Source organism: Neopsephotus bourkii, unplaced genomic scaffold (assembly GCF_033783945.1).
Source record: "Neopsephotus bourkii isolate Nb327-2 ecotype Australia unplaced genomic scaffold, CSIRO-AGI_Nbou_v1 NB_1780, whole genome shotgun sequence".
Classification (NCBI taxonomy): domain Eukaryota; kingdom Metazoa; phylum Chordata; class Aves; order Psittaciformes; family Psittacidae; genus Neopsephotus; species Neopsephotus bourkii.
The window spans coordinates 9,024,424-9,040,756 of record NW_026902254.1 but is presented as its reverse complement, the minus strand read 5'-3'; the positions used below and the strand labels follow the sequence as shown (position 1 = coordinate 9,040,756).

The 16,333-nt window shown below is 38.8% G+C and overlaps 1 protein-coding gene across 7 annotated transcripts in view; it reads right to left on the bottom strand.

Annotated features, from left to right (window-relative positions):
* Positions 1 to 13,860, bottom strand: part of PCDH7 (protocadherin 7) — a 340,281-nt gene extending 326,421 nt beyond the window's left edge. For all 7 annotated transcript variants that reach the window (XM_061379829.1, XM_061379830.1, XM_061379833.1 and 4 more), the window contains exon 1: positions 13,855 to 13,860. The gene's annotated coding sequence lies outside the window, so the exon portion shown is untranslated. The remainder of the gene's footprint in view (positions 1 to 13,854) is intronic.
* Between the last annotated feature and the right edge of the window lie 2,473 nt (positions 13,861 to 16,333).

Below are 16,333 nucleotides of genomic sequence, written 5' to 3'. Positions count from 1 at the left end.
TGTTACATCCAAAGCAATCTCCTGAAAAGCAGTGTATTGACTTCCAGACATCTTTACATATTTGGAGGGTGGGGAGGGCATTTGTCAGATGTATGCTAACAAGTACTGGAAATTTATATCTTAGCTGGGAACAGGCTGGTTTACATCATTTTTCATTTTCTGCCATTCTAGCATTTGTGAATTTTTAACCAGGTGAATAATTTTTGCAAAGGGAGAATACTACTGATAATCACAGTTGGATTAAGTCCATCAAAACACATTTTCAACCATGCATTGATTTTTGCAAGTTTATGCTTAAGGAATATTAGGATATGCATGCATTTGGTGACTTTGGAGAATGTGTCCATTTATCAGTGCAGTCACCCCTCACACACACTCAGAAAGGTTGTAAAATTATGGCAGTTTTAAAAATTATTATCAGAAAGGTACATCTTGAGCAAGAATGACTTTTAGTATATTTATAATATGTTTTATACCTTTAAATTTTTGACATTCACTTTGTTAGCTAACTTAATGAAATGTGCTTGAGGACTGTGTTCTATTTTTCCACTGTCTTGTGCATTAGTGCTTTTTTTTTTAATCAAATAAAAGATGAAAGAATTAGAAAAATTCAGTCATAGTAGAGTCATAGGCAGATGAAAAAGTAGCTATCCCAAATCCACTAAAATATGCATAAAATCATTCTCCTTTTTCCTAGGGTTGCATTATTCCTCCTTTCTTTTTGTCATTGTGTACCTAACTTTTCATTATATGGTATGATTTTGTACTTAGTATGATTTAGTTTGATTTAGTGTATGGTATGATTATGGTATGGTTTGATCTGAAAGATAACATAATCTCTTGCTTAAAGTTACTTTCTTGGATCCAAAAATACCAGTGAGTTTTTACAGTGAGTTTCTGAATAGTATTGCTTCTGCCAGATTCTTACCAAGGAGACCTGAAGTCCTACCTAATTTCTAAACAGCGGTTCCATATGTGTGTGTTCTTTTACAGCCCAGCATAAGATTAGCTGACATCTTGAATGCTTGCACATATTTTAAAGGTACTTATTTTGCAGATATAATTATCTATTTCGTACTTGCATAACTAAACAGGCACCCAAATCTACAAGGGCATTCTGAAAAAACAGCCATAATTCTGATCATTTAGTCTGTCATGCTGTTCAGACACTTCACAGTCACATACTGCTTTTAGCACTTGTCAGAGAAACCTGAAAGTTTTCTTTATGGATTTTAATCATCTTCAGGTATGTCCTGGGTTCAGCAGTAGCAGTCATTTTTTCTCTTTCTTGGTAGCTGGTGCAGTGCTGTGTTTTGACTTTCAGCCTGGGGACAGCGCTGATAACACTGATGTGTTAGTCTGACCAAGGACTTTGTGAGCCTCATGCTCTGCCAGAGAGGAGGAGAAGCTGGGAGGAAGCAGACAGGACACCTGACCCAAACTGAACAAAGAGGTATTCCATACCACAGTACGTCACGCCCAGGATGTAACTGGGAGTTACCCAGAAGGGCTAGGAGACTGGAGGGTTGGAGGAGGTATCAGTTGGTGCTTGGTTGGGCTGGGGGGGGGGCAAGTTATCGGTTGGCTGATGGTGAGATGTTGTATTCTTTTCCCTTGTTATTTCCTTTATCATTATTATTATTGGTGGTAGCAGTAGTGATTTGTGTTATACCTTAGTTACTAAACTGTTCTTATCTCAACCTGTGGGAGTTGCATTCTTTTCGATTCTCTTCTCTGTCCCTCTGGGAGTAAGGGGAGGGCAAGAGGGGGGGGAAGTGGGTGAAAAAGCTGTGTGGCTGGGTTTAATCCACAACAAGGTAGAAAAAAATCTTCAAAATTCTGGAAAGCCACCTTTGCATTTCTGCTGAACTGTGAAGAAACATTGTACTGCAAGAAAGAGAAGCTATTTGACTCCAAATGGTTAAATACTGTCATATAGGAAGGTCTACTCTCAACAAATGGTTCTTTCCCCCCTCCCTCCCAGGCCAATGGTGGCCTAATATATAACAAATATGTATTACAATAAAGAGTATTTGGGCTTCCCTTCCTTTTTTTTTTTTTCACTTTTAATAATTTCCAGACAAGAGTCTAGCTCCATCTTATTCTAATCTGTCCTCAGGGATTTTACATTTCTGGCTACACAAAAAAAAAAGGAAGAACCAAACCAAAAAACCCTAAGTTTAAGTGACAGGCTTCTTTCTTTTTCAGCTCTTTCAGTAATTTTTTAACATGGAAGTTTAATTTCCTTGCAGCTGAAGCATTCACAGAACCCACCTCTCCAAATTTCTAGGAAAGAGCTCTAACATAAAGTATTAAGCAAAAGTTTAAAAAAACCTACTGCTATATCTCCTTTAAAAAAACCACCCTTCAGTATCTATCTCGGAATGAGATGAGACAAATTAGGTCCTGAGCAGAAAGAATAGCCTAATGGAAAAAGGTAGCTGCCTTATTTAAATATAGTGAATCACATTGTTGAGATTTTTTTTGATCTTAATATGGCTTGATGGGGATTTTCAGAAATGACACCCATCCTTCATTGATAAAATAGGAAATTTAAACCCTCTTCTGAGAACTGAATTTTTCCTCACCCCTCCCACAAAGACAACCTCCTAGAATTTAGATCTATCAGTTTAAAGCAGCCTTCCAGCCTCTTTTTAAATTTTCTTGGTTCTTCCTTTATTCCCTTTCAAATGTAATTTGAGTCTGAAGTTTGAGAACAATGATCCTTTCAACTTTCATGTCCATAGGATAAAGCCTTTAATGACAGCATAACAGTTCATTTCTTAATTTTCTTTAAAAGGTCAGGAAATATTTCAGTAACAAGGGTTACACCAGATATTTTTCTGATGTTTCGTGACAACTCTGTTTTTTGAAAAAACAAAGAGTAGTTAGTGCAGCTCTCTGTCTTTCATTTGAAAATCAAAACCAGTTCTTACCTGGGAGAAGGAAAACGTAGCATTTTCTAGAACTTATCTGTATCCATGCTTAAAATACCTTAAAGATTAGAAGCAAACACTTAGCTTTTGAAGAAATAACATATGCTATTTAAGTGCATTTTAATAGACAAAAGTACCACTGACTAGGTCAAATGTTGGTAAAAATTCCATGAAATTTGAATCATTTTCCCCTCAGCAGTGAGTATTTCACTCAGCAGTAATCTGTAGTGTGCGAAGGAAAATTGCTGCAACATTTCTGATTACCAGTTCTCTGAAGAGCAGGAGAGAAAAAGGATGTAATTTGTGCCATTATTTTCTTCTTAGCATAAGAAAAAAAATCATGATCTGGGTTAAAGCTGAAGTCTAGGCTTTTTTTCTCTGTTTTGTATCCTCTATATTGACTTCTTGTTATTCTGCTTCATGTGTAAGTGTAAAAAAAATCTTATCTTTAAGTACACCCACCTACATGGATGATACATACACACTGAACAATTTCATAGGAAATTAAGTTTTTTCCTTTGTTTCTCTTCTTTAAATATTAATCAGTTCATATTTTGTGAGTAGAATATATAACTGCTCTCTCAGTGTTGAAAAGTATTACATTTACTGTCTAAAGGTGTACACTTTCAAAATAAGTATGTCCTTTGAACCAGTTATAGAAGGCAGCTTTCTTCAAAGTAGCTGGCTACCTTTTCTCTCTGTTATGAACAAGCTGCTTTCAATGAATTGTACATTTGTCCTCTTTTCTGCTCTTCACCGTTGCCAGCCCTAGGCAATTTCTTTCCTCAGTTATCTTAAAATTCAATGAGACCTGTATTTGTGGCTTGAGTTTTGGCTCTTGAATCACATGCTAACGTGCTTATAGTATGAGAAAGATTGTTTGACTTTTTAAAAAGACAAAAGGAATTTGTTGTGTTCAATAGATTTTCAGCAGCCTCAGAAGATAGCATCTTGTTTATCTGATTAGGTGCGTGAAAAGCTTTCCAAAATAAGTGAATATCACCTGAGCAGTATTCTTCATAATTTTAAATAAATAAATGATAGCACATTTCTTTACAAATCGCAGAACAGACAGTTGAACGGCGCTGTCTGATTCTACTGTGATGTTATCCCTTTTTAGGCAACAGCTTTTGCTGTTTTATTAGCTTCAATTTAAAATACAGGTGCTTCTAATGTTCTTTCAAAGCCTCAGCTAATAATAACAGGTAAAGTGAATTTGGGGTTTAGTACAACTAATTCTTGTTATTTGAACAACCATTCTCTAAGAGGTGCAAATCAAAATGAGAGCTAGAAATGATGTTCAAAATGTACCATTTTTTTTTGTTTAATAGTAGTGTGACTACAGGATAAACCTGTTCATACCATTGCAGTTTCACTGACTGTACCATTATTTATATAAGAAAAGATGACACTGAACACAGAAGAAGAGAGGTGCTAATTTAGGGAGACACACTATCTTTAAATGTGATTTAAAAAAAAAAAAAAAAGCCTTCAGTACAAAGCAGGTGTATGTGTGGCTAGTTTGTTTGGCAGCAATTCATAGCCATAGGGAATACACTGACTAGGCCAACTGTCCAATGTTCATACTACCATCATTTAGCAGGGCATCTCTTACTCTTTTCAGCTCCAGCAGATCCTATATTATGTGGTATTCTCTGAGTCTTTCTACTTAGAAAAGACCAACTATCACAGCATCCCTTATGCTTTAGGGTTGAGTGATCATCTATGGGGTTTTTAGTGATTTCCACAATTTTATTTAAGCAGAAGATGTCAGACACCACTCCATTTATTCTCCACTGAAGAAATAGAATATGGATTAGCTTAGGTCATAAGTTTTTACCTTCAAGTGTCTCATATCTGATATTTTAAAATAAGGCTTCATTATTTCATTTCCAGATTGAATGTATAAAAAAATGAAGAAAAAAGTGCAGATATTTCCTTAGAATACAATAATTATACTTTTTTCTCTGATGCAGGATTTTTATGTTTTTTTTTCCCTAGGAAAATGATTTAAACAAATTTGTTTTAATAACAGCATATCTGGAGATCTTGAAGACTGAACTGTTGAGGACTCCCAGCTAGAATCAAAATGAGATCTGTTCTGAACATCTGAAGTACCAGGTAATACAAGGCACTCCGAATTTCATGTAATGAGTGTCAGATCTGATTATCCTAAATTTAGAAATACTTCTTCAAATTTATGTTTCTTTTCCCTACCTGACAAGTATCCCTGACTTTCAATTGTCTCACAGTGGTGGTGTGAAATTATACTGAAATATATTTGTGAAACATTCCATTAATTCAGAAAAGCCAACACGTAAATAAATAATTCCCCCTTAAGAAAAAATAAAATATTTAAATAAAAATGCTTGGCAAATAAATCCAGTTGAGATATATAAGTGAGCTGTATTCATTTTGCATATTGAAGAATCTCCCTGTTCAGCTTGTTCCAGTCTCTGTTCCCTGCTGTTTCTGTTTTTCATCTGTTGCAGTTTCCAGTCACAGCAGTACAATTCCATACTAGGTCTGGCTGGAATGGAGTCAACTTCCTTCGTAGCATCCCATATGGTGCTGTGTTTTACATTTATGACCAAAACTGTGTTGATAATATACCAATGTTTTAACAATTGCTGAGTGGTGCTTGCATAATATCAGGGGCTTTGTTTCTCACTCTGCTCCCACGGGGACTGGGCTGAGAGTGGGCAAGATATTGGGAGAGGACAAAATCGGGATAGCTGACCCCAGCTGACCAAAGGAATATTCCATGCCATATGATGCTACGCTCAGCAATGAAACTAGCAGGCAGGGGAGTAATTTCTCCAAGGTAGCCATTGCTTGGAGACTAATTTCTCTCAAGGTACGCATTGATTGGGCACTGGTCTGCTTGTGGGAGGTGGTGACTCTGCACCAATTGTTCCTTTGGGATTTTTTTTCCTTTATTTTCTTCACTTATTAAATTGTCTTTATTGTGACCTATGAAATTATCTTTTTCTCCCTTCTGATTCTCTTCCACATCCTGCTGGGGTGGGAGAGTAAGCGGGAGACTGAGTGAGGGCTTTACTGTTGCCCAGGGTCAACCCACCATGAATTCTCAGTTGATTGTTTCTGTCTCCACTTCCCCTAATAGTTCTGGAAGACTTAGAATCCAATGTCTTCTCCAGGCTAAATGCCCTACATATTTGAATCAAAGGAGTGACTATTTCATAATTTCTTTTTTACCAGTGATGTAGATGGTAACTCAAGTAGAGGAGAAGCAGATTCTCATCTTTTAATTCAAGCACTGGGGCTTAACCCAGAGCAGCAGAGAGCAGGAAAAATCCCCCTGTTCTATCCTGCCTCTGAGCTGGATGTTCATTTCCTGCATATTTTGTCATATGCAGAGTCTGATCACACTTGAAGCTGTGATAGGAATATGTTTATTGAGGGAAAAAAATAACCAGAAGCTTATTAGGTAAACACTATCAAGTGCTCAGCAGCATGAACAGTAATTCTTTCTTATTATGACTTTTCCATACTGGGCAGAGTTTTTTTTTCAGATCTCTGTCATTGCCATAAAGCCCCATTCCTCCTGCCAAATTCAAAGACCCTGTTCTAAAATAGTCAGGTGCTAGAGCATTTCAAAGAAAAGGTATCAAGAGTATTTAAATATTATCAAAACAATATATATAGTTATTATGTTCCAGAAAATATGGAGTTGTCCCACTTTATTTCTTACACAAATTTTGGATCAAAATGCTATCATTTAGCAGTCTAATAAGTGTCTGTAGAAAATATCTTAGTCCAGAGAGCACCTGAAAACATTAATGCTGGATAATGTTACCAATCCTGTCAGTTTTGGAAAAGGCCTTCCTACAAAATCTACTAAATTCATATTGCAACAAATAGCATTCCAGAAACGCTTCTGAAGGCACTGAGCTTCACTAATTCAAGCAGAATAGTGCAGATTTATGCCTGAAAATTTGCATCTTTCATATTAAATTTAAATTTTTCTGCATCACCTGATCTTCTGAGCTTAGAATTGTCCAAATTTTCTATTTATTAAAAAAACAGAATTAGTATTCAGTTCAAGAATCAAGGATATCTTCCTTATCTGACATAGGTGTTGAGGTATCAAGGATTATGCAGCCTCCTAAGGTTGAGCACAAACATTCAACTATCAATATTTTTCAGTCTCATACTTTTCATTGAACAGGCAGGTGAACAGAAAGTATGGATTTTAAAATGTTCAACACTGATTTAAATCTGCTCCTCATGAGTAATGGATTTCAGAGCTAGATCCATAAAGAAACTGCGGTGTAGAATTGCTAAATCTTGCTAATTCTAGGATCCAGATATATAGCTTCAACAATTTATTTACTATGATTCCTTAAATCCTACTGTCTTATTAGCACCGATAACGGTCATGAAGTAGTTCCAACATAACATTATATCATGGATAGAAAAAGTAATTTCTACAAATACATAATAATCTTAGGTGTTAATTTTGTATGGAGAGCCACTAATGTGGGTCCCTAATCCCATTAAAAAAACCAATGAAAGATCTAGTGAAAATTGTGAAAATTTTTTGTTGTGCCTATTTATTATTTCAGCAGGGTACAAATATCTTCATGGTCTTATTACATAATTATTAAAGGGTGAAAAGAGAATTTAATTTGTAAGGTACTAGTTCATGATGACATTTTTGTAGTTGTCAGGTTAAAACTATAACTACATAGAAATTAATACACTTGGAATGAAAGTAGCTGCAATTCAATATATGTAAAAAGTAATGAAACCAAGCTGGATAGTGTAAACTTCAGTGGAAAAGACATCTCTTGAGATGCAGTCTTTTTGCAAAGCTCTTAAATGATTAATGCAAATGGTATTTCACTTGAGGTTGTTTTTCGAAGTGGGTCAAGAACACATATGTTTATATCACACAGAGAAATGATGTTAAATTTTAAAGCTTTAAGAAATTCACGAGAGCCAGAAATGTTTTGAATTAAAATTTTCACTATGTCCAGAGTACATCCCCCCTGTGCCTTCATAATTACAGTGTTGTTAAGGTTTGACATCAGTGCTTTTATGTCATCAGTTAAAGATCAATTGAAAGCCTTATCTTTGAATTTTCTTACTTTCTTGGGTTAAAGGCACTCATTAAAACAACACTAATGCATTTCCTTTTTCTATATGTATTTCCTTTTATTAATGATAGTTAAAATGCAGAAGAAAATAAAAGGAAAATGTCTCAGAGAATTTTTAAACAAATGTACCCTATATATATCTTCATTAGGGGTATATCTTAACTTTCTCATCCAGAACAATTTGATTTTAGAATTTGCAAAAATGCAGAACTGTTGGAATTCGGATAGGAAAAGCCACCGTCTGATTACACAAGTAAATAAAACCATTCTTGAAGCATGTCTGTGAAAACTTCTGCAGAAGATTGCAAATGTGTCCATACACATCTTTCAAATCTGTACAGATGCAAACAATCCAAACTAAAATCGGCAGAGTCACAACTGTGGTCTTACTGAGCTGACGAAGATATACTGTGAGTGAGCCTTTCAAGGTATTCATGGCTATGCTCTATTATGTGAACACTGTAGTCAGGCAAAGATCAGCTGAGAAAGTTGGGACTGTTCAGCCTGGAGAAGAGAAGGCTGCGTGGAGACCTCATAGCAGCCTTCCAGTATCTGAAGGGGGCCTATAGGGATGCTGGGGATGGACTCTTCATTAGGGACTGTAGTGATAGGACAAGGGGTAATGGGTTAAAACTTAAACAGGGGAAGTTTAGATTGGATATAAGGAGGAAATTCTTTCCTGTCAGGGTAGTGAGGCACTGGAATAGGTTGCCCAAGGAGGTTGTGAATGCTCCATCCCTGGCAGTGTTCAAGGCCAGGTTGGACGAGGCCTTGGATGATATGGTTTAGAGCGAGGTGTCCCTGCCCATAGCAGGGGGGTTGGAACTTGATGATCTTAAGGTCCTTTCCAACCCTAACTATTCTATGATTCTGTGATTCTATGTTTGCGAACATCCTTTTCTAGGAACATTGCATGATTCAGTCCAGGGTTTACTCACAGCACACAGACAATTGCTTTGCCTAAACTTGATCTCAGAGACCTAGTTTTACTCTTTAGCTCACCCTTGCTTTCAACTTTATTATAGTTGCCAGTTATTACTGTTCATTTGCAATTGCAGTTATTGTCAACTAAGAAAAACTAAAACTGTGGTAGAGTAAGATCTTATTGAACTATGGCAATATTATGGTTAGTTTACTTTCAAACATGAAATATGTGTGTCCTCTGCTGATGAGTGAATATTTTTTTTCCAAGTCAGTTAGCAATAAAATCTCCTAAAAGAGTACTTTCCTTTAGGAGAGCTACACATTGTTCTTATCTCAGTGAGCCAATGTTCCATGCCTAGAGATCCTCGAAGTAGCATTTATTCTCACTATACTGGTTGAACTATTTTTAATTGTGTTTATCTATATATGTTATTATCTTCTGGTTATATTAAATTGTAACTGTTTAATTAAAGTTGAGACAAATTCATTACTCTAATTAATGTTGTATGACTTTCTTGAGAAAAACTTTTGAACAAAACAGAATAAATTGCATAATATTTTAGTTCAGGAAGATTACCCTCAGTTGTTTATTGTAATGGCAATTAGCACATACTTATTAATATTAAATCATATTCTGTTAATACCATCACTTATTTGTCCTATAGCATTTCGCACATAATGTAGACAATTTGAAAACATGTAAAGCATTATAAGAACTGACTGAGGAGTAGATGGACAATCATCTGAACACAGTAGCCACTATAATAGCTGTGGAAAGCTGACTCTGACTTCACCACTTTACAGCAGTTAAAATATAACCCAAACCAAAAGAATTACTCAGATAACAGTTCTATTGTGCAGGATAAAATGTGGGAAAGTTGTCAATGACTAGTCTGAATCAGTCAGATAGATGGCAAATATAGCTGAGAAACATAGTAAGAAAACGGGTCTAACAGCAGACCAAAATGGAGACAAGGCTAATTGTGTTTTCATTTAGACATGAAGGAAATGCAAAGCATAAGCAGGAAAATATGCATATGCATTTTTTTTCATCAGTGATTACCTCTTCTGTGTGCAACTAAATCATGTTTTGTTTCCAAAGATGCATTCTAAACTTTGGATACACTTTCTGCTTGCAGACTCACAAGGGAAATTTTTACAGGTGCCAGGTCCTGAGGTTGGCTGATTCCGTGTTTGGAAGCCTAAGAAGTATATATTGGAAGCTCAATTAAAGAACGTTTGCACTGTGGGCTTCTGACCCAGAAATAAGAAGTGGAGGCCCCGTCCTTTGAAAAGGATTCTTTCACAAAAATCTGAATAAAGTATTTTGGATAGCTTAGCCACAGATCATGACGAAAGATTCAATTGATCTCTTAATAAACTTTTTAGAATAATGTGATGAGAAACAGAAGATGGCTGCTTTCTGTAGACAAGTAGCTCATTAAAAATTATGAAACATATATGCTCACAAATGGATATATGGAGAGAAAGATCTCTCTTGATATTTTTGCTGGGCTTCCTTCCATGTTTTTATAGAATAAGTATATAACATTTTTTCTCTACGGCAGAAAAAATATCTGCCCATTGCTCCTTTTTTTATTCTTTTTCAATTCTGAATCATCTGTTGAAAGATCTGTTATGCCAAGCAACTGTAGAGAAGCTATGTAATTCAGGCCCTACTGAACTGAATAAGAACTTCGCTGCAAGTTTAAGAGAATGAATTTGCTTAACATGAATAAAAATCTAGCTGGAACAGCAGCAATTATAATTGAATGTATATAGGAGTTGTTTATACAAGTGATACAGGACCTTTAACAAAAATACAGAGACAAATAGAGAAAAAAATGTGGGGGGGCTGTTTTCCAGACAGTCAAAACTGAATATAGTTGGAAGTTATCTAAAAAATAATGTCTTAAATTTTCATTTCTAGTTAGTTATTAACTATCTGTGAATGACAGTCTAAAGACAAAATCACAGTGAAGGCTAGGTGAAACATAAGCCAAGGAGGAATAGGAGGTTTTCCCATTGTTTAGTGTTATCTGCTTCTGAACGAACCCCATTACCAGAGACACCAATCAGGCAAAGGTATTTATCCAGTGAAGCTGAATGTAGTTGTTGCATCTTGACATTCATTCATTTAAAAATATGTTGCATAAAGTAAAGGGTAGAAGCTCGGAATAGACAGTCTTGAGTACTGGGATCTTGTTGTGCAGCTTGCAGGATTCAGTGCTTCTGTGTGTGTGTGTGTTTGCAAAACTCGATTCAGCCACAGATGCAGCTCACTTTAATAGTGCTGAATTAGTTATCTCCACACCCAGGACAACTTTTCTCAATTTCCTCCTGCTGCAGTTGCCAACAATGTCATTGTGTGCCATGGGCTTGCTTTACAAACAGACCATGCTCTTATGTTGCATTCATTTTAGCTTCCAAGTGGAAGTGGTACTAATGGTTTTTTTAGGCACTTACTAGAAAAACAATTTGTCTTGTTGGCAGTTTCACATACTCAGGAATTCTATGTACTTGTCTTCACTTTGCAGATCATCTTTTTTTGGCACTTATGTATCACAGGAGGGACTTCCTGACTGGAGATAGCACTTACCGTATTACACGAGCTGTGCATTCTTTTTGGCTCTAGGGTTACACATAGCGACAAGTGTTCAGCTCTAGCAGGCAAAACAAAAAAGAATAAATTACGTCAGCAGAAAAATTCAGGTCAATATAGTTTTGAGCCGCAAGAATTTTTGTGATTTTTACCACCCTGGTGAGATCCATGGATAGTTTAGTCTTATATAATTACAATTTTAGCATTAGAAGACTGCATTTCTTTTAATTACAAATAAATGCATGTTTATTTCTTCTTATGAATGTACTTCAGCTTCTAGTTATGCCCGAGATGGTTTTTTAACTATCATTCCTTTGTTAAAAAAAAAAAAAGTTAAAAAAAATAAGGCATTTTCTTTCAGGTGTCATGGTCCCAGTAAATGCAAACTCAAAAGGAAGCAATACTACTGATTTTTACAATGAAAGTTTTCAGTGTAGGTAATTCTAATTTGATAGCACATATTTTAATTTTATTTTTTTTCTGTGAAAAATGATTTATTATAACTGTTTCAGCAAAGAAATTATGTACCTGCTTTATACTGAGGTGAGGTGACAGATGAACACTCTTTTTGAGATGTCTTGATTTGAGAGCACTCCTCAGTATTAAAATAAGTGATCATGAAGAAAGGCAGAGGAAGAGGTTACAAAGTGGTATGCAATGAATAGTAAAATTTTCAACTTTTCTCAATGCCCCTGTTGAGAAGCTGAATGTCCAATTAAAAGAGAAAACAGAATTTTCTTTTGGCAGTGATGCAACCCAGTGATAACCCGCCCCCTAAAAGGGCAAGCAAAAATTAGAACTCAAGAATGTGTAAATCAAGGTGTGGGAGAAGAAAAGCAACAGCCTCCAAGGGAGTATGATGACAGAATGCCGAATGTAAATTTCAACTGAAGAATAAACCAATACATATTACTAAAAGGTAAAATAAATTCATACAAAATAAAATTAATCATTTTGATCATACTCAGTGGAAGAGATATTAAATGGTTTCTTTCAACTCCCTTTGTAAGTAAAACAATATATGTTAGATATAGGAAATAATATCAGTAGCAGTAATAATGAAAAGTAAATGTATGCTGTCATTATCCAAGCAGGATAGTTCAATAGGCACATAAGGAAGCAGTACTGGAAAGTAACTTGAACACAGAATCACACAATCATTAAGGTTAGCAAAGACCTTTAACTTCAGACATGTTGCAGTGCTGAGATGAGGCTGAATATCTATGTCTGGACTAGAACATATGTGTCATATAGTCTCTCTCCATATGTTAAGAGTTTGCTCCTTGGTAAACCCAGCCTCTTGCTAGGAAACAAACAGAAGGTGAAAAGTTAGTGATGAGGGTATTGTGGAGACACATTGTAAGTAACTTATTATGTCCGCAGAGGGGTAATTTCGTAACACATTGTTTGGCATACACCTAAAGTTGGTATATACTTAAAATGCTAAACTACGTATCACATATTTTTGCTGCAGGAGTGCAGTGACTATCACACAGATGAAACTTCTTCAGCTACTATAATAATTTAAAATTTGAATCAAGCTAATCAGTAAGTATACTGATATTTCAGTTTCCCAGAAACTCTTTGCTATGCTTTAAGAAGGTTCCTATTTTCATTCAGTTCATTCATTTCCTCAGTCCCTTAAAGGAATGTACGATAGGTCGTCCACTCAATAAAGTTTTGTGAACTCAGCTACTCTCTGAATCTAAAAAACCAACAACAACCAAAAAAACAAAACAAAACAAAAAGTAGTAAGTTAAGACGTTTGCTTTCAAAGCGTATTCAATCTTCATACCTAGGATATATGTTATAGCCCCCGAAACTTCCAGCCTCTGCCAAGCCAGTCTCAAAAGAACAGAAAGGAACAGCAACTTTGGAAACCTGGAAACCCTCTCTTCTATTAGTACATCTTATTACTGACTGATAACCAAACTTTTCACAGTTAATTCTGATTTTCAGTATCCTTTGGCTTGGCATTACAGTTAAGCGGTTGTCGTGGTTTAACCCCAGCCAAGACAGCCTGCCCACTCCCCCCCTCCCCCCCCCCCTCCCCCCCCCCTTCTTGCCCTCCCCTATTCTTGGAGGGAAGGAGAGGAGAATCAAAAAGAATGCAACTCCCACGGGTTGAGATAAGAACAGTTTAGTAACTCAGGTATAACACAAATCACTACTGTTACCACCAATAATAGTAATGACAAAGGAAATAACAAGGGAAGAGAATACAACACCTCATCACCAGCCGACCGATAACTTGCCCCCCCAGCCCGACCAAGCACCGACCGATACCTCCTCCAACCCTGCAGTCCACTCTAGCCCCTTCCAGGTTCCTCCCCACTTACATCCTGGGCATGACGTGCTGTGGTATGGAATACTTCTTTGGTCAGTTTGGGTCAGGTGTCCTGTCTCTGCTTCCTCCCGGCTTCCCCTCCTCCCTGGCAGAGCATGAGGCTCACAAAGTCCCTGGCCAAACCAAAACATCATTTTTATCAGCTTTGTTCCCAGGCTGAAAGTCAAAACACAGCACTGCACCACCTACCAAGAAGGAGAAAAATGACTGCTGCTGCTAAACCCAGGACATTATCCACCCCTTATTCCATACCATTCACGTCATGCTCAGATCCCACATTTTCAATATACCATCACTCTTATCTAAGAGCACTCTCATCGTAGTGCATGGGCCAGTCCCTATAAAGCTGCTGAGTCCATCTGGTCCATGATGTCAGGCTCCATCTCTTGTAACAATCTTTCAGAGCACAAGAGGCTATGTGCAGTGTTCACACTTGTGAATAACCTGGGCAATAGTGTCCATTGCTAAGTCCACCCCTCGATCATGAGTCCATCTCTATGTTGCATCTCTGGTCTGATGGCCTTAAGGGTCATGGGCCCACCAGGCTCAAAATAATTCACTGTCCCCTTCAGCAGTTTCTGCAGCTTGTTGCTGGGGACTCCATAGAGGTGTCTTCCATCTCCAATGTTTCCAAAGCACTGGAGGGGCCCAGTGGACTAGATACTTGCCCATACTGTCCCACATGCCCTGCCACTCATGGCTGTCCAGCTTTGGGGGAAACCTCTTGGTCCTCCCATATCATCGTCTAACCCCAGACAAGACCCAGACCTGACTCTGCTTAACTTTTGAGATCAGACAAAATGGTGGTGGGTAAAACACACTCTGTGTGTGTGCCAGCATGCTGATCCCCATCACAATCAGCAGGCAGGTCCCAAGGATACCCAAAGGCCATTCAAAACCTTCAGAACTCTCAAGCAATGCTGCTATACTTGTCACTGGGGCTGGTGTAGCTGCTGTGCTTGCCGGCTCTCCCACCACCAGCTTCTCTTTTCCTGAGTCCAGCTCTTCCTCCTCTGCCTTGCTGGGAAATGCTGCGGGGTCTCCTGCGTCCTCCTGGGGCTCGGTGGGCGGCTTCCGGGGAACGCTCTCGGCCGCCGCGGGGCTGGGCTCGGCCGCGGGGCTGGGCTCGGCCACGGGGCTCAGCTCCTCCGCTGCCTTCTCCCGCTGCTCAGCAGCCGCCTCCTTCTGCTCCTCGACTGCCCCGATCTCCTTCACCGGCAGCCGCTCCCTGCTGGCCTCCGGCCCCACTCCCGCTTGGTGCCAGAGGCCGCTCTCCCGGGCCGCTTCAGCAGCCGCCGGCTCCTGGGGCCGCTCCCCCTCGGCTTCCCAGAGCCTCACGCAGACGAAGGCGAGGGCGAGGGCCAGGATGGTGAAGAGCAGCCGGACGGCCAGGGACCAGTCCATGGCCACGTCCGTCCCACCCTGCTGCTGGAGCCCGCCCGTATTACAAGTCATTGCCATAAAGTACAGTAAGACAGGAACCTTAGCCCAAGCCCCACACTTGATAAACACTAACACAGCAAATACCGGCTCTAAGTAAGTTACAACATTCTGAAGCTGCGAGATCAAGAAGAACAACACCTGAGAGCCAATAAATCAGCATTGTGACGAGTTACTATTAATCCGGTCAGATCTGTCATTATCTCAACCCCTTTGAGCCCCACGTTGGGCGCCAAAAAGAACTGTCGTGGTTTAACCCCAGCCAAGACAGCCTGTCCACTCACTCCCCCGCCCCCCCCCCCCACCCTCCCCCCCTCCTTCTTGCCCTTCCCTATTCTTGGCGGGAAGGAGAGGAGAATCAAAAAGAATGCAACTCCCACAGGTTGAGATAAGAACAGTTTAGTAACTAAGGTATAACACAAATCACTACTGCTACCACCAATAATAGTAATGATAAAGGAAATAACAAGGGAAGAGAATACAACACCCCATCACCAGCCGACCGATAACTTGCCCCCCCAGCCTGACCTGGCATCGACCGATACCTCCTCCAACCCTGCAGTCCACTCTAGCCCCTTCCAGTTCCCTCCCCAGTTACATCCTGGGCATGACGTGCTGTGGTATGGAATACTTCTTTGGTCAGTTTGGGTCAGGTGTCCTGTCTCTGCTTCCTCGCGGCTTCCCCTCCTCCCTGGCAGAGCACGAGGCTCACAAAGTCCTTGGCCAAACCAAAACATCATTGTTATCAGCTCTGTTCCCAGGCCGAAAGTCAAAACACAGCACTGCACCAGCTACCAAGGAGAAAAAGGACTGCTACTGCTAAACCCAGGACAGCGGTATTTTGTGGAACGTCGTTTTTCAGACCTGGCAGCAAATTTTTGCTTTCAGTACATATAGCACGAGTTTGACCACATAAATGACAGCCCAACTTCAGCTGATTAGCTGCAAACAGCAGGGTCTT